The sequence below is a fragment of the Cheilinus undulatus genome, linkage group 17 (assembly GCF_018320785.1).
Source record: "Cheilinus undulatus linkage group 17, ASM1832078v1, whole genome shotgun sequence".
NCBI classification, from domain to species: Eukaryota; Metazoa; Chordata; class Actinopteri; order Labriformes; family Labridae; genus Cheilinus; species Cheilinus undulatus.
This window is the reverse complement of record NC_054881.1, coordinates 866,261-882,735: the sequence shown is the minus strand read 5'-3', so window position 1 is coordinate 882,735 and position 16,475 is coordinate 866,261. Positions and strand designations below refer to the sequence as shown.

At 39.6% G+C, this 16,475-nt stretch overlaps 1 protein-coding gene across 1 annotated transcript in view; it reads right to left on the bottom strand.

Moving 5' to 3' along the window:
- The window catches only part of LOC121525192, a 49,838-nt gene that overhangs the window by 6,958 nt on the left and 26,405 nt on the right, over positions 1-16,475 (bottom strand). The gene's annotated exons all lie outside the window — the stretch shown is intronic.

Sequence of the window (16,475 nt, the reverse complement as noted above, 5' to 3'; positions counted from 1 at the left end):
CAGGAGTGAAGGTATCACCATCTACTGTTAGTGACATCAGCAACAACCTCCAGAGGACAGGAGTGAAGGTATCACCATCTACTGTTAGTGACATCATCAACTACCTCCAGAGGTCAGGAGTGAAGGTATCACCATCTACTGTTAGTGACATCAGCAACAACCTCCAGAGGACAGGAGTGAAGGTATCACCATCTACTGTTAGTGACATCATCAACTACCTCTAGAGGACAGGAGTGAAGGTATCACCATCTACTGTTAGTGACATCATCAACTACCTCTAGAGGACAGGAGTGAAGGTATCACCATCTACTGTTAGTGACATCATCAACAACCTCCAGAGGTCAGGAGTGAAGGTATCACCATCTACTGTTAGTGACATCAGCAACAACCTCCAGAGGACAGGAGTGAAGGTATCACCATCTACTGTTAGTGACATCATCAACTACCTCCAGAGGTCAGGAGTGAAGGTATCACCATCTACTGTTAGTGACATCAGCAACAACCTCCAGAGGACAGGAGTGAAGGTATCACCATCTACTGTTAGTGACATCATCAACAACCTCCAGAGGACAGGAGTGAAGGTATCACCATCAACTGTTAGTGACATCATCAACTACCTCTAGAGGACAGGAGTGAAGGTATCACCATCAACTGTTAGTGACATCATCAACTACCTCTAGAGGACAGGAGTGAAGGTATCACCATCTACTGTTAGTGACATCATCAACAACCTCCAGAGGACAGGAGTGAAGGTATCACCATCTACTGTTAGTGACATCATCAACAACCTCCAGAGGACAGGAGTGAAGGTATCACCATCTACTGTTAGTGACATCAGCAACAACCTCCAGAGGACAGGAGTGAAGGTATCACCATCTACTGTTAGTGACATCATCAACTACCTCCAGAGGACAGGAGTGAAGGTATCACCATCTACTGTTAGTGACATCAGCAACAACCTCCAGAGGACAGGAGTGAAGGTATCACCATCTACTGTTAGTGACATCATCAACTACCTCTAGAGGACAGGAGTGAAGGTATCACCATCAACTGTTAGTGACATCATCAACTACCTCTAGAGGACAGGAGTGAAGGTATCACCATCTACTGTTAGTGACATCATCAACTACCTCTAGAGGACAGGAGTGAAGGTATCACCATCTACTGTTAGTGACATCATCAACAACCTCCAGAGGACAGGAGTGAAGGTATCACCATCTACTGTTAGTGACATCATCAACTACCTCTAGAGGACAGGAGTGAAGGTATCACCATCAACTGTTAGTGACATCATCAACTACCTCTAGAGGACAGGAGTGAAGGTATCACCATCTACTGTTAGTGACATCATCAACAACCTCCAGAGGACAGGAGTGAAGGTATCACCATCTACTGTTAGTGACATCAGCAACAACCTCCAGAGGTCAGGAGTGAAGGTATCACCATCTAATGTTAGTGACATCATCAACAACCTCCAGAGGACAGGAGTGAAGGTATCACCATCTACTGTTAGTGACATCAGCAACAACCTTCAGAGGACAGGAGTGAAGGTATCACCATCTACTGTTAGTGACATCATCAACTACCTCCAGAGGACAGGAGTGAAGGTATCACCATCTACTGTTAGTGACATCAGCAACAACCTTCAGAGGACAGGAGTGAAGGTATCACTGTCTTCTGTTAGTGACATCATCAACAACCTCCAGAGGACAGGAGTGAAGGTATCACCATCTACTGTTAGTGACATCATCAACAACCTCCAGAGGACAGGAGTGAAGGTATCACCATCAACTGTTCGTGACATCATCAACTACCTCTAGAGGACAGGAGTGAAGGTATCACCATCTACTGTTAGTGACATCATCAACAACCTCCAGAGGACAGGAGTGAAGGTATCACCATCTACTGTTAGTGACATCAGCAACAACCTCCAGAGGTCAGGAGTGAAGGTATCACCATCTACTGTTAGTGACATCATCAACAACCTCCAGAGGACAGGAGTGAAGGTATCACCATCTACTGTTAGTGACATCAGCAACAACCTCCAGAGGACAGGAGTGAAGGTATCACCATCTACTGTTAGTGACATCAGCAACAACCTTCAGAGGACAGGAGTGAAGGTATCACTGTCTTCTGTTAGTGACATCATCAACAACCTCCAGAGGACAGGAGTGAAGGTATCACCATCAACTGTTAGTGACATCATCAACTACCTCTAGAGGACAGGAGTGAAGGTATCACCATCAACTGTTAGTGACATCATCAACTACCTCTAGAGGACAGGAGTGAAGGTATCACCATCTACTATTAGTGACATCAGCAATGACCTCCAGAGGACAGGAGTGAAGGTATCACCAACTACTGTTAGTGACATCAGCAACAACCTCCAGAGGACAGGAGTGAAGGTATCACCATCTACTGTTAGTGACATCAGCAACGACCTCCAGAGGACAGGAGTGAAGGTATCACCATCTACTGTTAGTGACATCAGCAACAACCTTCAGAGGACAGGAGTGAAGGTATCACCATCTACTGTTAGTGACATCAGCAACAACCTTCAGAGGACAGGAGTGAAGGTATCACTGTCTTCTGTTAGTGACATCATCAACAACCTCCAGAGGACAGGAGTGAAGGTATCACCATCTACTGTTAGTGACATCAGCAACAACCTTCAGAGGACAGGAGTGAAGGTATCACTGTCTTCTGTTAGTGACATCATCAACAACCTCCAGAGGACAGGAGTGAAGGTATCACCATCAACTGTTAGTGACATCATCAACTACCTCTAGAGGACAGGAGTGAAGGTATCACCATCAACTGTTAGTGACATCATCAACTACCTCTAGAGGACAGGAGTGAAGGTATCACCATCTACTGTTAGTGACATCATCAACAACCTCCAGAGGACAGGAGTGAAGGTATCACCATCTACTGTTAGTGACATCATCAACTACCTCTAGAGGACAGGAGTGAAGGTATCACCATCAACTGTTAGTGACATCATCAACTACCTCTAGAGGACAGGAGTGAAGGTATCACCATCTACTGTTAGTGACATCAGCAACAACCTTCAGAGGACAGGAGTGAAGGTATCACCATCTACTGTTAGTGACATCAGCAACAACCTCCAGAGGACAGGAGTGAAGGTATCACCATCTACTGTTAGTGACATCATCAACTACCTCCAGAGGTCAGGAGTGAAGGTATCACCATCTACTGTTAGTGACATCAGCAACAACCTCCAGAGGACAGGAGTGAAGGTATCACCATCTACTGTTAGTGACATCATCAACTACCTCTAGAGGACAGGAGTGAAGGTATCACCATCTACTGTTAGTGACATCATCAACAACCTCCAGAGGTCAGGAGTGAAGGTATCACCATCTACTGTTAGTGACATCATCAACTACCTCTAGAGGACAGGAGTGAAGGTATCACCATCTACTGTTAGTGACATCAGCAACAACCTCCAGAGGACAGGAGTGAAGGTATCACCATCTACTGTTAGTGACATCATCAACTACCTCCAGAGGTCAGGAGTGAAGGTATCACCATCTACTGTTAGTGACATCAGCAACAACCTCCAGAGGACAGGAGTGAAGGTATCACCATCTACTGTTAGTGACATCAGCAACAACCTCCAGAGGACAGGAGTGAAGGTATCACTGTCTTCTGTTAGTGACATCATCAACAACCTCCAGAGGACAGGAGTGAAGGTATCACCATCAACTGTTAGTGACATCATCAACTACCTCTAGAGGACAGGAGTGAAGGTATCACCATCAACTGTTAGTGACATCATCAACTACCTCTAGAGGACAGGAGTGAAGGTATCACCATCTACTATTAGTGACATCAGCAATGACCTCCAGAGGACAGGAGTGAAGGTATCACCAACTACTGTTAGTGACATCAGCAACAACCTCCAGAGGACAGGAGTGAAGGTATCACCATCTACTGTTAGTGACATCAGCAACGACCTCCAGAGGACAGGAGTGAAGGTATCACCATCTACTGTTAGTGACATCAGCAACAACCTTCAGAGGACAGGAGTGAAGGTATCACCATCTACTGTTAGTGACATCAGCAACAACCTTCAGAGGACAGGAGTGAAGGTATCACTGTCTTCTGTTAGTGACATCATCAACAACCTCCAGAGGACAGGAGTGAAGGTATCACCATCTACTGTTAGTGACATCAGCAACAACCTTCAGAGGACAGGAGTGAAGGTATCACTGTCTTCTGTTAGTGACATCATCAACAACCTCCAGAGGACAGGAGTGAAGGTATCACCATCAACTGTTAGTGACATCATCAACTACCTCTAGAGGACAGGAGTGAAGGTATCACCATCAACTGTTAGTGACATCATCAACTACCTCTAGAGGACAGGAGTGAAGGTATCACCATCTACTGTTAGTGACATCATCAACAACCTCCAGAGGACAGGAGTGAAGGTATCACCATCTACTGTTAGTGACATCATCAACTACCTCTAGAGGACAGGAGTGAAGGTATCACCATCAACTGTTAGTGACATCATCAACTACCTCTAGAGGACAGGAGTGAAGGTATCACCATCTACTGTTAGTGACATCAGCAACAACCTTCAGAGGACAGGAGTGAAGGTATCACCATCTACTGTTAGTGACATCAGCAACAACCTCCAGAGGACAGGAGTGAAGGTATCACCATCTACTGTTAGTGACATCATCAACTACCTCCAGAGGTCAGGAGTGAAGGTATCACCATCTACTGTTAGTGACATCAGCAACAACCTCCAGAGGACAGGAGTGAAGGTATCACCATCTACTGTTAGTGACATCATCAACTACCTCTAGAGGACAGGAGTGAAGGTATCACCATCTACTGTTAGTGACATCATCAACAACCTCCAGAGGTCAGGAGTGAAGGTATCACCATCTACTGTTAGTGACATCATCAACTACCTCTAGAGGACAGGAGTGAAGGTATCACCATCTACTGTTAGTGACATCAGCAACAACCTCCAGAGGACAGGAGTGAAGGTATCACCATCTACTGTTAGTGACATCATCAACTACCTCCAGAGGTCAGGAGTGAAGGTATCACCATCTACTGTTAGTGACATCAGCAACAACCTCCAGAGGACAGGAGTGAAGGTATCACCATCTACTGTTAGTGACATCATCAACTACCTCCAGAGGTCAGGAGTGAAGGTATCACCATCTACTGTTAGTGACATCAGCAACAACCTCTAGAGGACAGGAGTGAAGGTATCAGGTAACCGTAGAGCATGCATTTTACCAGCTAAAGAGGAACTGAAGGGAGTAACCCCCCCCCCAAAACAAACAACAACTGAAAGAGGCTATGGTGAAAGTCTGGGAAAGTATCACAAAAAGAAGAATGCTAAGGTTAAATAAAAGTTAAATAAACATACCCCACTACCAGGGTAGGCAGTCACACATGCTGGGGAGGAATGGCGATATCTTATTGTTTGCGATATACTGCAAAAAACAACTTTCCACAATGAGAAAACGGCATTCATTGATAATAACGATAAACTATGGTTGATGACATATGTGTCTGCCACCATCGCAACACACTCTTAACTCACAAGCAGAAGCATAACAAACATGGCAGGAGGCGGAGTTAAAACAGAGGATGAGTTTGTTGCTAAACGAGGAGCTATCTCCATGATCTGGAAATGGTTTGGTTACAGGAAATCAGACGTTGCGCAGACAACATTTAATGTGTATAGTGTGCTTTATTTTATGACCTATTCCTCTGATTCACAGCCACACAAATTACACACAGCCCCACTGTTTACATGAGGAAATGGTGGAGCCCTCAATCATTAGTGGGGATGCTGACTAAGCATCCACACTATTGATATCCACGTCGGCCATCTTGAACTTTATTATTAAACTTCCTCCGCACCGGCTATCTCCTCCTTCATACTTTGTCGTATCGACACTGTTTAAACTTCAAAAAAACACATTTCTCCGCCATTTGACTGCTATGACTTTTCTCATTTCTAACTTTTATAATTTTTAAAATATTTAACTTTTTTTAACAATGTTAAGCAGATGGCAAAAATTTCACAAATTTGCAGTTTTTCCCACTGCTCATAACTTTGGCACTCCTTGGGCTATTTTCACTATTTTACTCTCATACTCTTCAGCTTCTTGTGTAGAATTTTGCGAACTATAATACTCTTTTCTACTATTTATACTTTTTGAACTATCATGCTTTTTGCTGATCAAACTTTTTCAAAATTTTGGCTCTCTCAGACGTTTTAGAGTGAGACTTAGAGTGATGACATCACCGCCAGAGTGTGGCTGGACTCTTCAAAACTAGAGGCAGCCCTGCGAACAAACTGCTCTCCTGAGACAAATATTGGCTCTAGAGAAATAATTTTAACAGAAAAATGTAGCTATACGTCTCCTCTTGCTCACAAAAAAGATTTGAGGTCAATAGGATTAACGGTTTTGGCACAGTGATCTTCAAAGCGTGACCAACTCCTCTACAGCTCCTAATCTGCAGCAACGCAATTTTTGATCAAAGACTCCTGAGTGAGAGCTTTTGGTACCACTGTTTTTAACTCGCTCTAGTAGCATGAATTTTCACTTCCCACACATAAAAAACATATCACTGCGTTCCTCAACTTCTGCTGATTCTCACGGTACTTTTGGTTTTCTGCTAGCTTTCACAAAAACAGCTTAAACTGACTTTGTTTGAGTGCATGTTCTGGCCACTTAACTCAGTTTTCTGAGCACTTTTAACAGAAGCTGTCACAGGTGTTTCTAATTATGCTTTGATCTCAGCCTTGATTAAACAATGATGTCATGCAGGCTTTGATCACCATAGCAACCCTGGAGCCCCTACAGACACAAGGATTAACTCCCCTTGACTATCACATACATGTATCTCCACATAGCTCCCATAGTTGCTCCTGTTCACCATTTTTGATGCCATTTCTCACCCATTAAAGCTACCTGTTGCAATTAAATACCACTTGCTTCCTCTTTTTTGCCCGTTTTTGCCACTATATCCTATTTTTGCCCCTGTTTCACCATTTTTGCCAGTTTTCACCCATTTAAGATACCTTTTGTCACTAAATACTACCGTTTCCTACTTTTGAACCCATTTCATTTTAAAGGCTACTTTGAGCTATTTTAGGCTACTTTGAGCTATTCTCATGCTACTTTCAGCTATTTTTGGCTAACTTCAGCTAATCTTATGCTACTTTGAGCTGTTCTTATGCTACTTTTAGCTATTTTTTGCTACCTTCAGCTAATCTTATGCTACTTTCAGCTATTTTTGGCTACTTTCAGTTAATCGTATCCTATTTTCAGCTCTTTTTAGGCTACTTTGGGCTATTCCTATGCTACTTTCAGCTATTTTAGGCAACTTTGAGCTATTATAGGCTACTTTGAGCTAATCTTATGCTATCTTCAGCTCTTTTTAGGCTACTTTGAGCTATTCCTATGCTACTTTCAGCTATTACAGGATACTTTGAGCAATTCTTATGCTACTTTCATCTATTCTTTTGCTACTTTGAGCTATTTTAGGCTAATTTGAGCTATTCTTATGCTAATTCCAGCTTTTATAAGTGACTTTTAGCTATTCTTATGCTATTTTGAGCTATTTTAGGCTACTTTAAGATATCTTGATGCTATTGTCAGCTATTTTACTCTACTTTGTGCTGTGCTTATGCTACTTTGAGCTATTTTTAGGCTACTTTGAGCTATTCTTAAGCCACTTTCAGCTATTTTAGGCTACTTCGAGCTATATTGATGCCATTTACATCTATTAAAGTCTACTTTCAGCTGTGCTTATTTTCCTTTCAGATATTTTTAGATTACTTTCACCTTTTTTTGGCTACTTTAAGCTATTTGTATGGTACTTTTAGCTATTCTTATGCTACTTTAAGCTATATTTAGGCTCTTTCTGGCTATCACAGGCTACTTTCATCTATTCTTATGCTACTTTGAGCTATTTTAGGCTACTTTGAGCTATATTGATGCCATTTACATCTATTAAAGTCTACTTTCAGCTGTGCTTATTTTCCTTTCAGATATTTTTAGATTACTTTGACCTTTTTTTAGGCTACTTTAAGCTATTTGTATGGTACTTTTAGCTATTCTTATGCTACTTTAAGCTATATTTAGGCTCTTTCTGGCTATCACAGGCTACTTTCATCTATTCTTATGCTACTTTCAGCTATTTTTGGCTCTTTCTGGCTATCACAGGCTACTTTGAGCTATTCTTATGCTTTTGTCAGCTATTTTAGGCTGCTTTTAGCAATATTTATGCTACTTTCAGCTATTTTTAGGCTACTTTGAGCCATTCTTATGCTATTTTCAGCTATTCCTATGCTATTTTGAGCTATTTAAGGCTATGTTCAGCTATTCTTTTGCTATTTTCAGCTATTTTACTCTACTTGGAGCTGTGCTTATGCCACTTTCAGCAATTTCTAGACTACCTTGACCTGTTTTTAGGCCACTTCGCGATTTTCTTATGCTACTTTTAGCCTTTTTAGGCTATTTCTGGCTAATTTAGGCTACTATGAGCTATGCTTGTGCTTTATTCAGCTATTTTAGGTGACTTTGAGCTATTCTTATGCTACTTTCAGCTATTTAAAGACTACTTTGAGCTATATTTATGCTATTTTCAGCTATTTTTAGGCAACTCAGAGCTTTTCTTTTGCTGTTTTAAGCTATTTTACTCTACTTTGAGCTGTGTTTATGCTACTTTCAGCAACTTTTAGACTATTTTGACCTTTTATTAGGCTACTTTGAGATTTCCTTATGCTGCTTTAAGCTATAATAGGCTATTTTGAGCTATTTCAGGCTACTTTCAGCTATGTTATGCTATTTTCAGCAAATTTTTTGCTTTTTCAGTGATTTTTTAGCAGTTCTTACACAGTTCAGCTCTCAGCATGCCCACGCAATTTCAGCTGAAATTGCAATTTTGATCTAGTTTAGAAAGATATGAGTAATAAACTCACATCTCATGTAGAATTTCTATAAAGATAGCATAATATGACATTTACAACAGCATATAATAGAAATAATATGATAGATAACATGATGCATGCTTCTTTTTATCAGCGCTGTGGGTTCTGTCTTTTAGGGGCAAAGGTGTCGATTAGGGGTGTGATGAGATCTCGTGAGATCAAAATGCCACGAGATTTCTCCTTGTGGTCTTGTTGCGCAGACACTTGGGGCAGCAGCAGCTCTCCTTACAGAAAACAATACCTAACTGAAGGTTGTAAAAGCTCACTTCTAGCTCCAGTTGAACATGTCATGTTAGTTGTCTGACAGCAGACAGAGCAGAAACACACACTCTCTCACCAACACACACATTAACATTCACGCTCATCTGTGTGTCGTGTCCAACACTGTCAAGGCTAATATGAGAAAAAAGACCACATAACGATAAAATAATCTATTTCTCTAATTTACAGCAAACGTGTTATTGACTTAAAGTTTTATTTTGAGAGTTTTAAATATGGATGTTTGCTTTCAAACTCATCAAGTACACAATCCAACAACTTCAAAACGCTCTTGTGGACAAGTTGTGACCTGCACATTCACCACGCTATGAAATAATAACGTATATTTATATAACATTACAATGCATGAAGCAAATACTCAGAACTATTTCTTGAGTGAACCACTGGGTGGAGTGACACAGTGCAGCAGCCATGTCTGGAGTGTAGTCCCGGCTTTGCATTTAACTCTAAAACATCTACGTATCGTAATGTTCCATGATTATTTCGTAGCATTATTTCACTACTACGATAACCACATTATAAGCGTCATTGTAATTATACATCATGGACTTAATCAAACTTAGTTAAAAATAATTTATCAAATGTACTTATTTTTATGTTTGTTAATTTCACAGTTTCAACTTGGACTTGCAGTAAGTGACTTATCTCTGTAAAAACAACAATGGTGGCGGCTGGCAGCTCTGCTCCACTGAAGGAACCTCCAGACTTAAGAGAGGATATCAGACTGAATTTAAGGTTTAAACTCTAGAGACAGAGGCAGACTGGACACAAGAGGCCATATCCAGGATGGGCCACATGGAGGTAAAATACTGAAATAGGATCAATTTTTAATGCAAACCCTGATATGTTTAATATTGTGCCAGGTTGGAGCATTCTTTGTACTATTTCCAACTAAATTTCTCTGAGAATCTGTTAAATTTTGAAGCAACATATATATATATATATATATATATATATATATATATATATATTTTTTTTTTTTTTTTTTTTTTTTTTAACTAAAATATCCCTACATGAATTTATATGTAGCTGGTGTAGTTAAGTAGCCCATTTGATACCTTTAACCTAGCCAAGAAAGTTTTGTTGAATGGTGCAATTATATATCATGATTTATATTGTTATTGCAATAAATACTGCAAAATATCCTGATAAATTCTTTATTCCATATCGCACATCCCTAATGCTGGGGTAAGATGTAACAACTAGAAAAAAACAAGCAAAAATCTGAAGCAACAGTATGAAAAATATTTGAATTAATTTTACTCATATAAAGCACACAGAACAATGTCCTCCTCTCTGAGTGGCCATATTATTGTCCTTTTTTCTGTTTAACTCAAGTGTCATTGTGAACACGAGTATGTGGATACATGGGTGTAAATTGGTATTAAAGAACAAACTTTATGAGCTTCAGTTTTTATGTAATGAACCAGAGTAGGACACGCAGGTCTAAAGGCCCGTGTGTGCATATGTCTGTTTAAATCAGTGTGAACACATAATAACATGTACGTCTGTAACTGTGGAGCGTGGTCCTGTTGAATGCATGGGACACATTAACTGTCTTCTTTCAGCTTCATGTTGCCAAATGACAGACTAGACTAAAGTTTTCATCGTCTAAGGTCACAGAAGGAAAAAGAAGATGTTGAGTTGTCTCTACCCGCCAGCACGAGTGGACTCTTAAAGCATGTAAAAACAATTTTCCTTTATGCATTTATACTCCTAACTTTGTTTGAAACCATTTTAGAGTTTTTAAGTTGTTCTTACCTGTTCAGCTCTTAGTTTCAGGAGGTTCTCTCATGGTAAGGTGCCAAAAATAGTGAGGAGCAGTTTGCAGAGAGCGTGCAGATAATTTCACAGAAATGGTCTCAGAGACAGCCGGTTTGCACTAAAAACTAGAGTTACATCCATCAGATGATATAAACTGTCATCTTTAAGGAAGCCTTTACTTCTGTTAATAGATTCAGAAGAATGTGTGACCACACATCGGTGTAAGAGGAGGTGAAGCGGTGGGGTATGTCTGTTTAGATAAGCCGATTGTCTGAGTGGTAGTTCAGGCATGGTTTACTTATTCATTTAAAGATAGCTGTAGGTTATGGGAGACTATATGGTTTATAATTTTATAAATACTGCAGATTAGTCCACTTGTAGTTGATTTCAGCAGCAGTTTGCCTCCACCAACTTACAGCTGCAATCAAAGTTATTCAACCTCCACTACACATCAGGTTTCAAATGTACAGACTTTCAGCTGTTAGCAATGAACAAATCAAACAAAGTGGACTGAAATAGCTCAGCACAACTAATGCTTCAAGTGGTTTCTCCTGAACTATTTGCAAAATTATTTTGACTGTTCCATATTTCTAACATGCAGTCAAACTAATGCTCAGAAAACCCTGCACAGTTCAGGTGTGCCATATTCCAGCTCAGGCAAACCTGCTGACACTAATGAAGCCCTGATTAGTTCCTCAGGTGTGCTTAAACAACACTGGCTTTACATATCTGAGCTGCTGTGAGGGATTCTGTTCAGGGGTTGAATCTTTCTGAGACTGGAGCAGTCATTATAAGTTACATTTTCAGTTGGATTTGGGGAAACAACTAAAAGCATTTGTTGTGTTGAGCTTTTTTGATTCCTTTTCTTTGATTTGTTTGTTTCAAAAAGCAGAAAGTATGTAAAGTTTCACAATAAACCTGATTTACAATGGAGGTTGAATTATTTGGACCGCAACTGTACCACCAATAGGCTAAGTTACTATAATTAACTACTGTGTATGTATATACGTATGTATAATGTAATAAATCAAACATTTCTAATCCAACAGGAGAGTCTTACAAAAATGAGATGCCTAAGATCATTATGGCCCCTCTTTGTCCCATAAGCAAACAGTTCAGGTGTTTTGGACCACGGTTAGGGGGGCATATGAAGGTAATATCTCTTTATCTCTTTCACTACTGATGAGTAGTAGGACCTTACTTTGGTCTTTTTCATTTATTGTATTATAGCAGCTACATGTTTTTATCCCAAATAAAATCTACTGAAGCAGTTCAATAACAAATAATGTAGCACCCCTTGTTTTGATAGTAAAAACAGTTTTACTCACATTTCTGATGTTACGTCCTCACAGGAGCAGGAGCAGGGTGCTGCTAACCAGTTTTCTACAGAAGAGATAAACAGGTCACAGACTGCCACCTTATGTCATCACAGGTTTATACTAGATCCAGCATCATGTCTGGACTCTTTAAAGAGTGTAGAATCAACGCCATCCACCCTACATTTACCCAACAATCACACTAGGATGGGTTCACATGAGGGACCAGGGCCAGGAGCTGACACATATTCTGGTTCATTTAGCCAATGTGTGCACAGGTGCACCATACTCAGACACCATGAAGAGTATAAATATAAAAGTTGCTGCTCATCACTGACATATCCAAGGCTGTGATAACCCCCTTTCAACAAAATCCAATTTGCATTTAGTTCATGAAAATAATTTCATTCTTTGTGTTTTCTCAAATTACAAACAAGAGGATTTTATGCATTTAAACTGGCATTTTAAAGCTTAACTTCCTGAAATAAATCAAAATGTGATATTTCTCGTTAAGTCTCATGGAGCTGAAAAAATAAATGCAAAAAAAGCGAAAAATATTAATATATGATGTTTAACCCTCTGGTTCCCCTTGTGCCAAAAATGCACACTTAGTTGATATTTTTTAAAAAAACAAACTTTGTCCTCTTTTACAATCATCATATATTGTATTTTTGTTCATTTTTGTACAATTTTCAAATTTTTATTTTTAGTTTCTGGGCTTCATTTGAGAGATGGAGCTTTACATTTACACCTGGACCATTTTTTACCCTGTGACGTCACTTTTACCATATATGGGCGAGGGCAGGAAGTACATGTTTGTTCCACCAGATTTCAGTGTTACACTGCCCTCTGCTCCCCTGCTCACTAACTCTCTGAGGTTTGTTTCAGTGCAGATCAGTGTGTGAGGGTGTGAGTGTGTCTGTGTGTGAGTGTGTCTGTGTGTGAGTGTGTGAGTGTGTCTGTGTGTGAGTGTGTCTGTGTGTGAGTGTGTCTGTGTGTGAGTGTGTGAGTGTGTCTGTGTGTGAGGGTGTGAGTGTGTCTGTGTGTGAGGGTGTGAGTGTGTCTGTGTGTGAGTGTGTCTGTGTGTGAGTGTGTCTGTGTGTGAGGGTGTGTGTGTGTGAGGGGGTGCTCTTGTTTTCATGACAAATGAGTACATTTCTATGAATACACACCTACAATATCAGGACGCTTGGAGAAATGAGGACATTTTTGACGTCCTCATTTTTCCGAGCACTCCACAGTGCTCTAGACCCTCTAAGAATGCTCCCAGACCAAAAATCTCTCATGTCCTGATACTTCACATTTTTTTGAAAAAGTGTGTGAAGTGTGTGTTTTCGGTTTTGCTCACTTTTGATTTTTCCCCTAGTGGCCAGTTTTGGAACCTCACACACTTTTCACACACTTTGGTGACGTCACTCTGCAGGTACTCATATGTCACCATATTCAGACACTCTAACACAGTCTCCAACTTTGAAGCCTGATTTAAGCATTACTGCAAAAAACATTCTATATAATTAGAATCACAAGTAAATAATAAACAAATAAATAAGTATTCAATTCTCAATACAGATCTAAGCTTACATGAGGTTTGCCTTGTCTCTTTTTGTACTAAGAATGTAGAATTTTACTGCTTTTTGTTAATGTATATTCATATGACCAGTGAGACAAAAGAAAAATAAACTGGAGGGTAAATGCCAAAGGACTTTATTTTATAAACACATGCACCAAACATGGACAAAGTTTGTGACTTTTGAGAATTTCTCTTGCAAGTCTTTGCAATGAGACAATCATTCTAACTCAAATCCAAAACTTTACATTTTCATACAGTATATGCTTAGGTGAACTATATAGACAGAGGCACAGACCGTTGCCTTGACAGACACTCGAAGTCAAAATAAGATTAGGGAAGTACAAGACCCATGTTATCATGACACATGAGGTGAATAAGCAAACTGTCCTGGGGTTTGTTAAGTGCTATTGAACCACAAACCACCCTGTCTACAAGGGGGCCCTTGAGAAACCTGGAACACGTGGCTCCAAAGCCCTACAGTGCAGGTACCTGCCCTAAAGGTAAGAAGTCAGGTTGTGGGAGCTCCATGCACATAAGAACTAAATTTTTATTGTCTGCAATGTCCTTTTGAACAAAAAGGGATGCTTTGTACAACCAGATGCTTAACTGGGATAAGCTATATATTAAACCGGTGCATCAAGAAAACTAAAATTGTCTTAGCAAAGAGGACAATGGAGATAACGTTGGCTACAGTATGGAAAACTAATAATAAGGCACTTTTACTTACATAATACAAGTTTTTTTAATATAACAAAGATTTTGTTTTCTACATATTTGGGCTAAATGAGTGTTAATATGGCACTGTCCCTGGTTTTTGAAGACTGACAATGACAGCTCTCAGAGAGAGAGCAGGAGATAGACTCACTGTGAACAGCTGATTCTGTGCCACTGTAGAAATTGTACATTTTTTGGTTGTTCTGTGTTGATACTTACCAATCAGCTTGTTACAAACATTTGGTTTGATGTTGTTTGGGATTTTTTTTTTTTTTTTGCTGAGAGAAATTGGAAAATCAACCAGAGCCATTGCACAAACATGGGCCATTGCCAGTGCAACCATTAGGACTGTTCTGAAGGTGATAGAAACCAGTACTAGTATATTCAGTAACAGTTGTGAATGGTTAGACCAAGGAAAACAGCATCAGTTGATGACACTGTGAGAGCTGTAAAGAAAGACCCTAAAACAACTGTTAGTGACATCATCAACAACCTCCAGAGGACAGGAGTGAAGGTATCACCATCTACTGTTAGTGACATCAGCAACGACCTGTCACTAACAGTAGATGATGACTATATGATTTTGTCCTGGATTTATAACTTGTTTGCTTCTTTTGGGAGGCTCTAGAATTATATTTATATATTTAAGTCTAGTCTACAGTTAATGAATGCAGTTTTAGTTTGGAATTCTCAGTGTTGTTGAGCTAAGGTGGCATCACTAATATTATCTGATGCATTACTGTAAAAGGTTAGATAGCTTGATCACAAAACATTATGTAGGTTTACTAGCCTGCTTTATTGTATGATAAGCTGTAATTATGTAAGAGGCTACTATCTATCCTATATGCTTCATACTTCTACAGGGTCCTGTCCTTGTAGAAGAAAGAGAGAAAGAAGATGTGGAAGATGGAGGACAAGAAAGCAAGGATAGAAAGGCAAAATGAGGATGATGGAAGAGAAGAAAGAATGAGAGCAGATAAGGATGATGGAGAAGAGGAAAGATAAGGAAGCAGGGGAAAAGAAGGGTTCTATTGAGGGTTGTGAAAAGGAGAAGAAGTACATGAAGAACCATAAGTGGTGAAGAAACACATATTCAGTTTAGCAAGCATTTTACTTGTGTGGGGGTCAGAAAGGTCAAATAGTATATTGTGTTATACTTTAGAAATAGGCTATAAACCAATTATTTAATTTGATGGAAATGGTGTATAAAATCATCATCTTCACATCCTAAAAATATCTCTCATTGATAGGGAAATCACAGTAAAAGTACATTAAAATGCTTGAGTTCTGTAAACTTCACTACACTACTAGTACGAAGGGGCGCTCTGTACTACTTTCTTTCTTGATCTTAAAATCCCAAGCTACACCCCAGCTACAGACCAATGTATTTTTTGTGCCCATCCTTGGTCCTGATTTTATTAAATGAGGTCTGTTTTACAAAATGCTTGTATGTAAAAAAAAGGATTCGCCTTTTGGAATTTATCAAGGATCACAAATCAATAAAATAAACATTACTTTGATGCATCCAAAATCTTCAAGAATTTCTACTTGTCCTTCACTACGGGACAGTACTAGAACTAAATGCCAGAGTATACCAGAGTACAATACCAGAGTACAATGTTTAAATAATTCATATCAAATTTGTAAGCACTGCTGTGTCATGTTTGAATTTAATTAGAGGCACTGATTTGTAGTCACATGTATATATTGCTATCACCTTTCTTGCATCTAATTTGAATTGAAACAGAATTACTGGATTGCTTTTTGTACAGATGCATAGTTATTCTATTAGTTGCACATAAATAAAGAAAAACACTTCTAATGGCTTCAT